The 17,316-nt window shown below is 37.1% G+C and overlaps 2 pseudogenes; both read right to left on the minus strand.

Moving 5' to 3' along the window:
• Window positions 1-1,152: 1,152 nt before the first annotated feature.
• Window positions 1,153-2,125, minus strand: LOC128067243 (olfactory receptor-like protein OLF2; annotated as a pseudogene).
• A 13,314-nt stretch (window positions 2,126-15,439) lies between these two features.
• Window positions 15,440-16,383, minus strand: LOC128067521 (olfactory receptor 10AG1-like; annotated as a pseudogene).
• Between the last annotated feature and the right edge of the window lie 933 nt (window positions 16,384-17,316).

Here is a 17,316-nt window from a genome sequence, read left to right on the forward strand (position 1 = left end):
TCTGTATGTCTTTAACTCTCCATAACTTTTAGTATTCAGAACCAGTTTATGTACTTAGCTATAAGATGCGTGTGTGAGTTTGTGCTCAGTCGTGTCTGACTCTTTGTGACCCCCTAAGCTGTAGCCTTCAGTTCCTCTGTCCATGGAATTATCCAGGTAGGAATACTGGAGTGAGTTCCCTTTCCCTTTTCCAAGGGATCTTCCTAACTTAGGGATCAAACCTGCACTTCCTGCATCTCCTGCATTGGCAGGTATATTCTTCACCACTGTGCCATCTGGGAAGCAGACATAAAGTACAAAACATGTGTCTAAGGCACATGCATTTAAAGCTATCAGTAACTTTTTTTTGCTTTATTATGAATAAACATTCAATAAAACTAACTTCTTTCTTTCTCTTTTTCTCTCTCATTCTTTCATTTACCCACTTGTTATATATCTTCTGGGTAACAGTCCTTAAAATCAGGATGTTCATAACCCCACATTGTAGGAAATGATTTAGAAAACAGATACAACAATGATCTGAAGCACAGGCTGGTGTGCAAATCAAACTCAGAGCTTGCAGGACAGATGGAAAATTCCTGGAGGAGGTGACTGGGTTGTAAATTGCAGCACTCCAACCTGGACACACTGAGTTTCCTTAAATGACATGGTCTTGTCCACCTCACAGTCACTCTAACTGTCCAACCATCTGCACAAAATGCTTTCTCTGCTGACTTGCATCTCTGTTACTTCCTACTTATCTCTTAGATACCAAACTAGTTGTGTTCGTTTTCAGGAAGCAATTTTTAACTTGCTGCACTACATTTGAACAATGTGCTTTGGGTTTATGTTGTCCAGTCTTTTTACATTACGGTGCAAATATAGTTAATTATAAATAATGTGAATAATTATCTAATTAACACCTATCACTTCCATTAGAAAAGATTAATTTGTGTAAAAACTGCTAGATTTACCATTAAATTCAGAGGAAACAAAAATTTGGCAAACTAACAGTTTAGAACTTTTCCACAAATAAGGAGTCTTAAATATAAGTTCAAGACATAAAATGGAAGCGTGGAGTATATAGGAAACAACACATTTTGGAATGACTTGAACATAATTTAAAAATACTTATCGATCAAACCAAATGGATCAAAACAATTTTGACTTAAATCATAGTATAACAGTGGGAGAAAAACATATAGCTAGAGCTTTACAATGGAACCACTTTCTATTTTTAAGTTTCTTCAGAGCCTCTTTCACATCCTTGTTTCTTAAGCTATAAATCAGGGGGTTTAACATGGGAATCAAGGATATAAAACAAGGAAGTCATTTTGTCTTCTTCAAGAGAGTAGGATGAAGTTGCCTGGAAATACTTGAACAGTAGAGTTCCCTGGAAAATTGCCATAGCAGTTAGGTGGAAGGTGCAGGTAGAGAAAGCCTTGAACCTCCCTTCAGCAGAGTGGATCTTTATCAGTGCTAGGATGATGTAACAGTAAGACACAAAAAGACCTGAAAGCGTAGTCAGTTCAATGAGGCCCAAAATTATAAATATCACTAATTCATTGACCAGTGCATGTGACCAAGATAGAGAAAGTAGAGGGGGGACATCACAGAAGAAATGATTAATCTCATTTGACTCACAGAAACACATGTGGAATATTAATATTGTATTAATTAAAGCATCCACAATGCTGATCATGTAAATCGCAACCACGGGCAGGGAGCACACCCTGCTGGACATGCTGACCGCATAGAGCAAGGGGCTGCTGACGGCCTTGCATCAGTCATAGGCCATGACTGCCAGCAGGAGACACTCAGAATCTGCAAAGGTACAGAAGATCAATGACTGCAGAGCACAGCCATAAAAGGGAATTGGTTTGTTCTTGGCAAGGAGATCTATCAACATCTTGGGTCCAATTGCTGTGGAATAGCAGAGGTCACTGAAGGAGAGGTGACCGAGGAAAAAGTACATTGGCATGTGAAGCTGGAAGTTCATGTTTATCAAAATGATTATCCCAAGATTTGCAACAAGAATAATGAGATAAACAACCAGAAATGTGGTAAGTGTCACTTTGATTCTAGGGTCATTACTAATTCCCAAGAAAATGAATTCATTCAAGGAAGAGCAATTTTCTCCATCCATTCTTTATTCTTCTAAAATGATCCAGAAATCATTTTTTAAAAAGTGTGAGATCAGAGGTTTAACTCTTCTTGACACTTGGAAAAATATAATCTGTAAATAAGAAGATTTATTACAGTGCATTATATTTTTATATCCTTTATCCTCATAACATAGCTTACAGATGTCTCATTGTATATTGTTGACAAAAGTTGAAGTGTCTAGGATAGGATTTTGACAGTTTGATCCTCAATTTGGATGTCATCTGTGAAGTATGTGAATTGTGTGAAACTTCACTGCTTAATCTCAGCAATCAGTCATGAGATTAGAGATCACTAGAGGTTAATATGATATGAAAGCAACACCCAAATTAAAGAGACAAAACTGGAATATACAAACTTGTATTTATAAGATAAATATCCAGTTGAGCATAAAAGTGGTTATACTTCTTGAGTTATTTAAGAATCATATGCCAGAAACAAACACAATGTTGTAAAGCAATTATCTTCCAATGAAAAATAAAACTTAAAAAGGAATCATAATTTGCTTAAGATTGTGTATTAAACTTGCACAATGAGCATATCTTGGAATTTAAAATGAACAATATGATATTACTATTCTTGGTCTAAATTGGTGTTCGTATTTTAGAGACATTAGATATTTCATAAGGTTTTATCTAGATATATTCCACATTATTGTTATTTACATGCAGGAGTGGTGTGGGGTCAAAAGATCTGTCTCTTGATCAGCCAAACAAATTCTAACGACTAGTGGGATCAACACAGCCTTTTAGATTTTAGCCTCATTTATTCCAGGCAGCTGCTAAGGTAGGAGATGCCTGAGATAGGGGTTCCATACCTGGGTTGCGAAGATCCTCTATAGGAGGGCATGACCATCCACTCCAGTGTTCTTGCTTGAGAATCCCATGGACAGAGGAGCCTGGTGGTCTACAGTCCATAGGGTCACAAAGAGTTGGACACAACTTGAAGCAACTTAGCATGAACACACATCCATTAAAAATAGAGATTTAAAAAAGGAGCAATAAACATATTTTTGATATATTGCCTACTATTTGTATGTATTTGTGTGTGTATGTATTTTTGTTTCCCTGTTAATACATGAAAACTGGAATATGAGTGATAGTTTGATTTTGCTTTAAACAAGTAAATATAATATGTGGTTTATACCAGGCTGAATTTATACGAATTTGTATTTGTATTGGGATATATCAGTGGTGACTGATGAAATATTGAAAAAAGTCTTAAGTATACATATATCATTTCACAGTGGTTAAAAATATGAATATTATCTTCTTAATTTTCATTATTAACTAAATTAATATAACTTTTACTTATCTAATCAAAATGAATCATTTTTTCCCTTGATTTAAAAGAAACATCATTTTTTTGCAAAGAGATTGCAGACTATGACTAAAGAAAATAAGCAAAAAAAATTTATCTACACTTTTCTAAATAATTTATTCCTTATTTTTTCAAATATAAAGTATTTTATTTTTCACTCTCATATTTGGTTATGTAGAAACCTACCTGTGATCAGCAAGTCTTTTGGTGCTTGCTGCTGGTAACGGAACAACATATGCAAACCACATTTCATTTTTCATAGTGACATTTGGGAGTACATCTCTAAAGTTTTTACCCTCAAGCTTTTGTGTTATGCAAACATGTGGTTAATTAAATGTCTAATTCTGTATTTTCCCCTGATTGATGAAACCACTTCAGTGATGCCCAAACTTTAGTTCTTTGCACTTGCTTCAAATTGATAAATATTAGAAAGGTAAAATGATTTTAATAGTATGATTCATTGTTACCCTAAGTATACACCATCTTCCACTCAAATTAGACATTTAATGAAAGTGAAACAAATTTTTCTATTTAATTACTTTATGTTATCACTCATCCTGTTAATTCTTAAATTAATACATTAATTAAAATGATTATTTATTTAAATGATTATTTATTTCAGTGTCAAACCAAAAACTAATTTCCAAGACTGATGTCAAGTTTATGTCCTGCATTTTGCTTAGAAGTTTTATGGTTTCCATTCTTATGTTCAAGTCTTTAACTCATTCTGAGTTGATTTTTGTGTATGGAATAAGGAGTACAGGTGGTAAAGAACCCGCTTGCAAATTTCGGAGACATAAGAGATCCTGGTGGGATCCCTGGGTAGGCAAGATCCTCTGGAGAAAGAAATGGCAGCCCCCTCCAGTATTGTTGCCTGGAGAATGCCATGGATGGAGGAGCCTGTCAGGTTACAGCCCATGGTGTTGCACGACTGAGTAACCCAACAGTTTCAGTATTTCACCTGCAGCTATCTAGTCCTTCCAGCACCATTTATTAAAAAAGACTGTCTTCCCCATTGTATATTATTGGATCCATAAGTGTACATTTATGAAACATGTATAAGGTGGTTTATTTGTTCCATTGATCTATGTGTTGTTTTATTCCAATACCATACTCTTTTGTTTACTATGTCTTCACAATATAGTTTGAAATCAGGAAATGTGATGCCTCAGGTTTGTTTTGCTTTCCCAAGATTGATTGGCTATTAAGCATCTTTTGGTTCCATGTCTCTAGAGGATTTTTTTTCATTTGTGAAATATTAATAGGGTTTATATTGAATATGTAGCTTACTTTGAGTGATACAGGTATTCTAGCAATAATAACTATTCAGATGCATAAGAATGAAATACCTTTCCATTTATTTATGTCTTCTTCAGTTTCTTTCAGGAGTACAATGTTCCTGTATTTCATCAATACAATTTCAGTGTATTGTTCATTCACCTCTCGGTTAAGTTTATTTTAATTATTTTTTATGAGATTTTTTTTGCTTAATTCCTATTTCTGATAAATAATTGTTAAGTGTATAGAAATGCAACTGTTTTGTATTTATTTTATACCTGAAATTTACTGAATTTATTTATTAGTGTTGTTTATGGTGAAAATTTTAACATTTTCTATATACTATATGATGCTACCTGCAAAGAGACACTTTCACTTCTTTTTCCACCTGAATGCCTTTTATTTCTTTTCTGTCCTATTTGTTCTGGCTAGGACTTTCAAGAAAATGTTAAATGCAATTTGCAAGGATTGGAATTCTTGTCTTGTTCTTCATCTTTGAAGGAAAGATTTTACCTTTTCACTGTTTAATGTGATATAAGCTGAGTTTGTCATATATGTCCTTTATTTTTACTGAGATAGTTTCCCTCTCTAACTGGTTTGCTGAGAATTTTATCATGAAAAATTTTTTATTTTTGTCATTTGTTTTATGCATTTATTGAGATGATTATATTACTTTTTCTTGTGTTTGTTAATGTGGTATATCACATTAATTGACTTGCACATGTTGAACGGTCCTTGCATGCTTGGACCAAATAACACTTGATCATAGTGTATAATCCTGTTAATACAGTTTTGAATTTGTTCTCTTTTTTTAAATTATTTTGTTAGAGACTTGCATTCATGTTCATCAGGAATATTGACCCTTAATTTTCATTCCTTGCTGTGTTTTGTCTGGTATTGAGTCAAGGTAATGCTGGACTCATAAAATGAGTTTGGAGGTACTGCCTATGCTTCTATTTTTTTGGAAAAGTTTAAAAAGTATTAATTCTTTAAATGTTAGAATTCACCAATGAAGCGATGTGGTCCTGAACTATCTTTTGAGGAAGCTTTGGATAATTGATTAAATCTCCTTACTAGTAATTGGTCTATTCACATTTACTATTTTTTCATCATTCAGGCTTTGTAGACCATTCAGGTATGACCTAAATCAAATCCCTTATGATTATACAGTGGAAGTGAGAAATAGATTTAAGGGCCTACATCTGATAGATAGAGTGCCTGATGAACTATGGAATGAGGTTCGTGACATTGTACAGGAGACAGGGGTCAAGGGGAGGCCTTACAAATAGCTGTGAAAAGAAGAGAGGCGAAAAGCAAAGGAGAAAAGGAAAGATATAAGCATCTGAATGCAGAGTTCCAAAGAATAGCAAGAAGAGATAAGAAAGCCTTCTTCAGCAATCAATGCAAAGAAATAGAGGAAAACGTCAGAATGGGAAAGACTAGAGATCTCTTCGAGAAAATTAGAGATACAAGCCAAAAGTTTGTTCTTTGAGAAGATAAATAAAATTGACAAACCATTAGCCAGACTCATCAAGAAACAAAGGGAGAAAAATCAAATCAACAAAATTAGAAATGAAAATGGAAAGATCACAACAGATAACACAGAAATACAAAGGATCATAAAATTCTACTATCAGTAACTATGCCAATAAAATGGACAACTTGGAAGAAATGGACAAATTCTTAGAAAAGTACAACTTTCCAAAACTGATCCAGGAAGAAATAGAAAATCTTAACAGACCCATCACAAGCACGGAAATTGAAACTAATCAGAAATCTTCCAGCAAACAAATGCCCAGGACCAGACAGCTTCACGCTGAATTCTACCAAAAATTTAGAGAAGAGCTAACACCTATCCTACTCAAACTCTTCCAGAAAATTGCAGAGGAAGGTAAACTTCCAAACTCATTATATGAGGCCACCATCACCCTAATACCAAAACCTGACAAAGATGCCACAAAAAAAGAAAACTACAGGCCAATATCACTGATGAACATAGATGCAAAAGTCTTTTAAAAAATCCTAGTAAACAGAATCTAACAAAATATTAAAAAGATCATACATCATGACCAAGTGGGCTTTATCCCAGGGATGCAAGGATTCTTCAATATCTGCAAATCAATCAATGTAATACACCACACTAACAAATTGAAAAAATAAAAACCATATGATTATCTCAATAGATGCAGAGAAAGCCTTGGACAAAATTCAACATCTATTTATGATAAAAACTCTCCAGAAAGCAGGAATAGAAGGAACATACCTCAACATAATAAAAGTTATATATGACAAATCCACAGCAAACATTATCCTCAATGGTGAAAAATAGAAAGCATTTCACCTAAAGTCACGAACAAGAGAGGGTGCCCACTCTCACCACTACTATTCAACATAGTTTTGGAAGTTTTGGCCACAGCATCAGAGCAGAAAAAGAAATAAAAGGAATCCAGATTGGAAAAGAAGTAAAACTCTCACTCTTTGCAGATGACATGACCCTCTACACAGAAAACCCTAAAGACTCCACCAGAAAATTACTAGAGTTAATCAATGAATATAGTAAAGGTGCAAGATATATAATCAACACACAGAAATCCCTTGCATTCCTATACACTAACAGTGAGAAAACAGAAAGAGAAATTAAGGAAACAATTCCATTCACCATTGCAACGAAAAGAATAAAATACTCAGGAATATATCTACCTAAAGAAACTAAAGACCTATATATAGAAAACTATAAAACACTGGTGAAAGAAATCAAACAGGACACATAGATGGAGAAATATACCGTGTTCATGGATTGGAAGAACCAATATAGTGAAAATGAATATACTACCCAAAGCAATCTACAGATTCAGTGCAATCCCTATCAAACTACAATTGGTATTTTTCAGAGAACTAGAACAAATAATTCCACAATTTGTATAGAAATATGAAAAACCTCGAATATCCAAAGCAATCTTGAGAAAGAAGAATGGAACTGGAGGAATCAACCTGCCTGTCTTCAGGCTCTACTACAAAGCCACCGTCATCAAGACAGTATGGTACTGGCACAAAGACAAAATATAGATCAATGGAACAAAATAGAAAGCCCAGAGATAAATCCACGCACCTAGGGACACTTTATCTTCAACAAAGAAGGCAAGAATATACAATGGAGAAAAGACAATCTCTTTAACAAGTGGTGCTGGGAAAACTCTTCAACAACTTGTAAAACAATGAAACTAGAACACTTTCTAACACCATACACAAAAATAAACTCAAAATGGATTAAAGATCTAAATATAAGACCAGAAACTATAAAACTCCTAGAGGAAAACATAGGCTAAACACTCTCCAACATAAACCACAGCAGGATCCTCTATGGCCCACCTCCTAGAGTATTGGAAATAAAAGCAGAAATAAACAAATGGGACCCAACTAGAATAAAAAGCTTCTGCACAACAAAGGAAACTATAAGCAAGGTGAAAAGACAGCCTCTAGAATAGGAGAAAATAATGGCAAATGAAGCAAGAAAGAATTAATCTCAAAAATACACAAGTAACTCCTGCAGCTCAATTCCAGAAAAATAAATGACCCAATCAAAAAGTGGGCCAAAGAACTAGGCAGACATTCTCCAAAGAAGACATACAGATGGCTAACAAACACATGAAAAGATGCTCAACATCACTCATTATCAGAGAAATGCAAATCAAAACCACAATGACGAACCATTTCACACCAGTCAGAATGGCTACTATCCAAAAGTCTACAAGCAATAAATGCTGGAGAGGGTGTGGAGAAAAGGGAACCCAATTCAGACTTAAATTGAAGAAAGTAGGGAAAACCACTAGACCATTCAGGTATGACCTAAATCAAATCCCTTATGATTATACAGTGGAAGTGAGGAATAGATTTAAGGGATGAGATCTGATAGAGCACCTGATGAACTATGGACTGAGGTTTGTGACATTGTACAGGAGACAGGGATCAAGACCATCCCCATGGAAAAGAAATGCAAAAAAGCAAAATGGCTGTCGGGGCGGGGGGGGGGGGGGGGGGGCCTTACAAATAGTTGTGAAAAGAAGAGAAGCGAAAACCAAAGGAGAAAAGGAAAGATATAAGCATCTGAATGCAGAGTTCAAAAGAATAGCAAGAAGAGATAAGAAAGCCTCCCTCAGTGATCAGTGCAAAGACATAGAGGCAAACAACAGAATGGGAAAGACTAGAGATCTCTTCAAGAAAATTAGAGATACCAAGGGAACATTTCATGCAAAGATGGGCTCGATAAAGGACAGAAATGGTATGGACCTAACAGAAGCAGAAGATATTAAGAAGAGGTGGCAAGAATACACAGAAGAACTGTACAAAAAAGATCTTCACAACCCAGATAATCATGATGGTATGATCACTCACCTAGAGCCAGATACCCTGGAATGTGAAGTCAAGCGGGCCTTAGAAAGCATCACTATGAACAAAGCTAGTGGAGGTGATGGAATTCCAGTGGAGCTATTTCAAATCCTGAAAGATGATGCTGTGAAAGTGCTGCTCTCAATATGCCAGCAAATTTGGAAAACTCAGCAGTGACCACAGGACTGGAAAAGGGCAGTTTTCATTCCAATCCCAAAGAAAGGCAATGCCAAAGAATGCTCAAACTACCACACAATTGCACTCATCTCACACGCTAGTAAAGTAATGCTCAAAATTCTCCAAGCCAGGCTTCAGCAATACGTGAACCGTGTACTTCCAGATGTTCAAGCTGGTTTTAGGAAAGGCAGAGGAACCAGAGATCAAATTGCCAACATCTGCTGGATCATGGAAAAAGCAAGAGAGTTCCAGAAAAACCTCTATTTCTGCTTTGTTGAGTATGCCAAAGCTTTTGACTGTGGAATATTCTGAAAGATGGGAATACCAGACCACCTGACCTGCGTCTTGAGAAACCTATATGCAGGTCAGGAAGCAACAGTTAGAACTGGACATGAAACAACAGACTGGTTCCAAATAGGGAAAGGAGTACGTCAAGGCTGTATATTGTCACCCTGCTTATTTAACTTATATGCAGAGTACATCATGAGGAACGCTGGGCTGGAAGAAGCACAAGCTTGAATCAACATTGACCAGAGAAATATCAATAGCCTCAGATATGCAGATGACACCACCCTATGGCAGAAAGTGAAGAGGAAAAGCCTCTTGATGAGAGTGAAAGTGGTGAGTGAAAAATTTGGCTTAAAGCTCAACATTCAGAAAACAAAGATCATGGCATCTGGTCCCATCACTTCATGGGAAAGAGATGGGGAAACAGTGGAAACAGTGGCAGACTTCATTTTAGGGGGCTCCAAAATCACTGCAGATGGTGATTGTAGCCATGAAATTAAAAGACGTTTACTCCTTGGAAGGAAAGTTATGACCAACCTAGATAGCATATTGAAAAGCAGAGGCATTACTTTGCCAACAAAGGTCCATCTAGTTAATGCTATGGTTTTTCCAGTGGTCATGTATGGATGTGAGAGTTGGACTGTGAAGAAAGCTGAGCACTGAAGAATTGATGCTTTTGAACTGTGGTGTTGGAGAAGACTCTTGAGAGTCCCTTGGACTGCAAGGAGATCCAACCAGTCCATTCTAAAGGAGATCAGTCCTGGGTGATCTTTGGAAGGACTAATGCTAAAGCTGAAACTCCAGTACTTTGGCCACCTCATTTAAAAGGTTTACCAATTGGAAAAGACTCTGATGCTGGGAGGGATTGGGGGCAGGAGGAAAAGGGGACGACAGAGGATGAGATGGCTGGATGGCATCACCGACTCGATGGACATGAGTTTGAGTGAACTCTGGGAGATTGTGATAGACAGGGAGGCCTGGCGTGCTGCGATTCATGGGGTCACAAAGAGTCGGACACGACTGAGCGACTGAACTGAACTGAAGAGCATGGCCCTGCCCATCAGAGCAAGATCCAGATTTCCCCACAGCCAGTACCTCCCAACAAGAAGCTTCCACAAGCCTCTTACCTTATCCATCAGAGGGAAGACAGAATGAAAACCACAATCACAGAATACTAACCAAACTTATCACATAGCTGACAGCCTTTTCTCACTTAATGAAACTATGAGCCATGCCTCGTAGGGCCACCTAAAATGAATAGGTTATGGTGGAGAGTTCTGACAAAGTGTGGTCCACTGGAGAAGGGAATGGAAACCACTTCAGCATTCTTATCTTGAGAACCACATGAACAGTATGGAAAGGAAAAAAGATATGACACTGAAAGATGAATTTCCCAGGTTGGTAGGTGCCCAATATGCTACTGAAGAGTGAAGAAATAGCTCCAGAAGGAATGAAGAGGCTGAGCCAAAGTGGAAACAACACTCACCTGTGGGTGTGTCTGGTGGTAAAAGTAAAACCCGATGCTGTAAAGAACAACACTGCATAGGAACCTGGAATGTTAGGTCCATAAATCAAGGTAAATTAGAAGTGGTCAAACGGGAGATGGCAAGAGTGAACACTGACATTTTAGGAATCAGTGAACTAAAATGGATGGGAATTGGTAAATTTAATTCAGATGATCATTGTATCTATTACTGTGGGCAAGAATCCCTTAGAAGAAATGGAGTAGCCCTCATAGTCAACAAAAGAGTCTGAAATGCAGTACTTGGGTGCACTCTCAAAAATGACAGATCTCTGTTTGTTTCCAAGGCAAACCATTCAATATCACAGTCATCCAAGGCTATGGTCCAACCACTAATGCCAAACAAGCTGAAATTGAATGGTTCTATTATGACCTCCAAGACTTTCTAGAACTAACACACCCAATATATGTCCTTTTCATAATAGGGGTCTGGAATGCAAAAATAGGAAGTCAGGAGATACCTGGAGTAACAGGTAAGATAGGCCATTGAATACAAAATGAAACAGGGCAAAGTCTAACAGAGTTTTGCCAAAAGAATGCAGTGGTCATAGCAAACACCTTCTTCCAACAACACAAGAGAGAACTCTACACGTGGACATCACCAGATGGTCAATACCAAAATCAGATTGATTATATTCTTTTCAGCCAAAGATGGAGAAGCTCTATATAGTCATCAGAAACAAGATTGGGAGCTGACTGTGGCTCAAATCACGAACTCTTTATTGCAAAATTCAGACTTAAACTGAAGAAAGTCTGTTTCTTCAGACAGAAAGAAGAAGTACGAAACCACAAGGTCATTCAGGTATGACCTAATCCTTTATGATTATACAGTGGAAGTTCCAAATCAAATCAAGGGACTAGATCTGATAGACAGAGTGCCTAAAGAACTATAAATGGAGGTCTGTTATGTTGTAAAGGAGGCAGTGATCAAAATCATCCCCATGAAAACTTCCATAAGACCCAGTGATCCTACTCCTGGGTATATACCCTGAGAAAACCATAATTCAGAGATATGCAGCACTATTTACAATAGCCAGGACTTTGGAGCAACCTAGATGTACACTGACGATGAATGGATAAAGAAGTAGTGGTACATATATATAATGGAATATTGCTCAGTCATAGAAAGTAATGAGTTTGTGTCAGTTCTAATTAGGTGGATGAATCTAGAGCATGCTATATAGAGTGAAGGAAGTCAGAAAGAGAAAAATAAATATTGATGTTAATGCAAATAAAATGGACTCTAGAAAATTCGTACTGATTAATCTATTTGCAGGGTAGGATTAGAGAAGCAGACATGGAGAACAGACTTGTGAACACAGCTGGGGAAGCAGAGGGTGGAGAAAACAGAGAGTAGCACTGAAACATTTACATTACCATGTGCAAAGCAGGTCTAATGGGAAGTTGCTGTATAACACAGCTCAGCCCAGTACTCTAGACAACCTAGAGAGGTGGGATGGGGTGCAGAATGGGAGGGAGGTTCAAGAGAAAGGGGACACATGTATCCTTAGGGTTGATCCACCTTGTTGTGTGGCAGAAAACAATACAACATTGTAAAGCACTTATCCTCCAATTAAAAAAATAAAAATAAAAAAGCACCAAAATCTACATTCCTGAGAAACATTTCAGCTTTTCACCAGATGAACATACAAAAGAAGTACTACCTACTACCACCAAATATTGTGAAACATTGATATGTATGCAGATATATTCTCCTTTAGAATTTTATTTAAGCCCTTGAGATAAAACATTTATTTGCTTCACAGAGCCCTTCTGGTGGGATGGTCTGACTAGTCTTATATTTTAAAATAAAGACATTGGAGTGTCAGGTTCCTTATGCTTTCCTGCTTTCCCATTCTTAGATATGACTTCTGCACCCTTCCAAGGATGAAAGATGGAGAAGGAAATGGCAACCCACTCCAGTATCCTTGCCTGGAAAATCCCATGGACAGAGGAGCCTGTTGGGCTGCAGTCCATGGGGTCGCAAAGAGTTGGGCATGACTGAGTGACTAACACTGAGGATGAAAGTAGTGGAAACAAAAGACTGAACACTTGTTGACACCTATCTTCATGTTATTAACAAAAATTGAGTCATTGCTTCGCACTCAGCTGGAATGGAGGCTGAGAAATTGAATATTTCAAATCCTCATAGTACAGTTAAATTGGTTATGAGGTTGAAGTTTTGAATTTGTATATCCTGAGCAGTACTACACCATCTCTTATATTATTTTCTGTAAATATCATTATCTTCTGTGTATTAGTTGTCTCTTGCAGTTTTAGTAAATTACCACAAACTGAGTGCCTTAAAATTTATTATCTTGGAGGTCTGTAGATGATAGGTCAAAAGTATTAGGAGGGCCACATTCATTTTTTATTCTCTAGTGAGTATTCCATCTTTCTTTTTCAATTAAATTATTGGCAGAATTTTCTTCCTTGAGGTTGTCAGACAGAGGACTGATTCCTTGCTGGCAACTGGTCAAATGCCATGCTCACTTTCTAGAGATCAGCACTATCCTTGCTCTTTGTCCCAACAGACTTTGGAGCCAGCATTGACAAAATGAGCCTTCCTTTTCTCTGTTCCATCTGTGATAATCCATTTTTTGAATATTGCTTTTCTTTCTCTCCTTGTTTTTAAGGCTAATGTGATCAGATTGGTTCTACCTGAATAATCTCCCCATCTCAATGATTTATGATATGAATCATATCTATAAAGTCCATTTTGTCAACTAATGTAGTGTACCTGTTTCCAGGGATTCTAATTCATCTCACCTAGAGAGATATCTATCACAATCTCCCAATGAAATAGCATGACTGGCTTATGTGATCTTCATTTGATTGAACCATTAACTTCCATAAATTATTCTCTGATACACCATATGATAGTACATCCCAGGATAAAGCCAGTTAGGTTATAATTAAAATGAAAACTAGGTGGAATAATTGTCAAAAGAACTGTAGCAGAAGTTCTCAGGGACAGCTACAACAAACCATCTCTTAATGTTGCTGATTTGAGGATGGAATTGGGAAGATGGGCATTAATAATCCTAGTGAGATATGTTCACTTTCCTTGATTATATCAGTCAATGATTTAAAGTTTTCAACACTAAAAGAGGGGATAAAGACATGGGAGGTTAGTCCAGACACACTAATATAATGCAATTGTACAGACTGTGGGTAATTCTGAAAATAACGTCTAAAATTTTCTTCACTTTTACATCCATATATATTTTCTTTTAAAAATTCAAAAAGACACAGATGTGTATAGCAGACTTTTGGACTCAGAGGGAAAGGGAGAGGGTGGGACGATTTGGGAGAATGGCATTGAAACATGTATACTCTCACGTAAAAATCGAATCACCAATCTATGTCCGATGCAGGATACAGCATGCTTGGGGCTGGTGCACGGGGATGACCCAGAGGGATGTTGTGGGGAGGGAGGTGGGAGGGGGGTTCATGTTTGGGATCGCATGTACACCCGTGGTGAATTCATGTCAATGTATGGCAAAACCAATACAGTACTGTAAAGTAAAATAAAGTAAAAATAAAAATTTAAATAAAAAAATCAAATTGACATAGATTTAGCTGTTAGAATGCAGTTATGTAAAGGATGAAATAATGCAAATCAAATTATTTTGGATCAAATTTGCTAAGTAGAACATGCAAATATGTGCAAAGTAAACCAGCTAAGATGAGTAGGAAGGTACTCTTTTATCATGCACTTAGGAAGAGAACAAAGTCTATGAATGCTGTTCTTTTGGTTTTATGATTGCAGTAATTTCACGTGAGTTTATAGTGGATAAGCAAATATGCTCCCAATATTATTGGTTCTCTGAAAAATCTAGATTTTTTTGCTAGCAGTCTGATGTTGGCACTAGCAATATCATTTACCCATTCACTCATTCAATCCTTCCTTCAAACATCCAATTTTCAACTGCTAGTAGTCATTTTCTGTCCTGTAGAATCAAAGAATGCAATCAAATACAAGTGTGGAAATAGAGATAATTATTTAGATAAATAAATAAATATTTTCCAGTATACTTAAGCCAAAAAACTTAACTGATTCAATTTTGTTTTAGCTTTTTTAATATGTAAATTACTATGTAATTCATGAGACAGGATTATTCCTTAGGCATGGAGGATTGACGACTTATTTATCTGGTATATATCCAAGCCCAGTAAATTGTGGATTAGTTTTCTAAAGCTATTCATAAGTGCATCTGAGAATAGAAGTGGCTAACTCCTTAAAAGAGGAAGATAGAAGCTGAAAATGTTTCTCTGTTAACTGTTTAGCAAACAGTTAAAACATTTATAATTAAAATCATCACATTATTTTTTAAGTAATAATTTTCTCAGTGCTTCAATCACATCCTTGTTCTGAAGGCTGTATATCATGGGATTGAACGTCGGAGTAACTATGGCGTGGAACAGAGAGAACAGTCAGTTCCTGCAGAATGACTGGATTTTGGTCTTGTAGGCAATGGGAGCAGATCCGAAGAATAACACCACAACCAACAGGTGAAAAGAGCATGTGGAGAAGGTTTTAGCCTGTCCTCTGGCCGTTGGCAACCTCAGAACAGTGGAAATGATTTTGCTGTAAGAGGCAAGGATCAATATAGAAGGTACAGCAACAAACAGAGCTACTGCATAGACTGAGAGCTCACGTGCAAAAGTGTCTCCGCAGGCCAGCTTCAGAATGGGGGAATGTCACAGAAGAAGTGGTTAATCTCGTTCGAATGACAGAAATGCATAGGGAAGATCTGGCACACTTGCCCTATCTGCACTGGGATTCCACTAACCCAGAAGCCCACAGCCAGCTGGAGGCACACCTTTGGGGTCATGATCAGGGGATAGTGCAGAGGGTTACAGATGGCCACACAGCAGTCATAGGCCATCACCACCAGGAGGAAGCACTCAGTGGCTCCGAGGATAAGGAAGAAGCACATTTGGGCAACACAGTCCAGCACAGAAATGGTCCTGTCCTGAGTCCAAAGGTTCACCAGAATCCTAGGGAGAGTGACGGACACGTAACAGATTTCCAAGGAGGAAAAGGTTGCCAGGAAGAAATACATGGGTTTGTGCAGTGCAGCATCAAGCGTAGTTATTATTATTATAAGACTGTTTCCAATAAAGATAATGATGTAAATGATGGAGAACACCCCAAATAATAGCCCTTGAAGATTTGGAAGGTCAGAAAACCCCAGGAGTACAAATTGTATCACTGTGGACATGTTGTCTTCCACTTCCATCTCTTCGTATTTCATCTGTGGGAATGATTCAATCAAAGGTACTGTTATTTCACTTTCTTTGGCTTTTGTTTCCTTATATATATAAGAGATGATACACCATTCATTTTTTCCAATTCCATTAGAAAACAAACCTTTAATTGCTAGGTGTCTAACAGCTTGTGAATTTTTCATCATTATTAAATCAATCTGTAAGAAAAGCTATCCGTTTAATCTTTATTTTCTGCCATGAATTATCACTTTTTCTTAAGATATGTAATTATAATTTTGCTCTTCATCTGAATGTTCAAAATGCAAAAATTTGAGTTAAATTCATTTACATAGTGATTTTGCTTTTTCAGCCTGTGTTTTTCTCTTCACCTCTCAATTCTGTGTTTAATTATTATCAATTGAAAGTTAATTTTTTTTTAATTTTAAAATCTTTAATTCTTACATGTGTTCCCAAACATGAACCCCCCTCCCACCTCCCTCCCCATAACATCTCTCTGGGTCATCCCCATGCACCAGCCCCAAGCATGCTGTATCCTGCGTCAGACATAGACTAGCGATTCAATTCTTACATGATAGTATACATGATAGAATGCCATTCTCCCATATCATCCCACCCTCTCCCTCTCCCTCTGAGTCCAAAAGTCCGTTATACACAGCTGCGTCTTTTTTCCTGTCTTGCATACAGGGTCGTCATTGCCATCTTTCTAAATTCCATATATATGTGTTAGTATACTGTATTGGTGTTTTTCTCTCTGGCTTACTTCACTCTGTATAATCGGCTCCAGTTTCATCCATCTCATCAGAACTGATTCAAATGAATTCTTTTTAACGGCTGAGTAATACTCCATTGTGTATATGTACCACAGCTTTCTTATCCATTCATCTGTTGATGGACATCTAGGTTGTTTCCATGTCCTGGCTATTATAAACAGTGCTGCGATGAACATTGGGGTACATGTGTCTCTTTCA

The sequence above is a fragment of the Budorcas taxicolor genome, chromosome 22 (assembly GCF_023091745.1).
Source record: "Budorcas taxicolor isolate Tak-1 chromosome 22, Takin1.1, whole genome shotgun sequence".
In the NCBI taxonomy this organism is placed as follows: Eukaryota; Metazoa; Chordata; class Mammalia; order Artiodactyla; family Bovidae; genus Budorcas; species Budorcas taxicolor.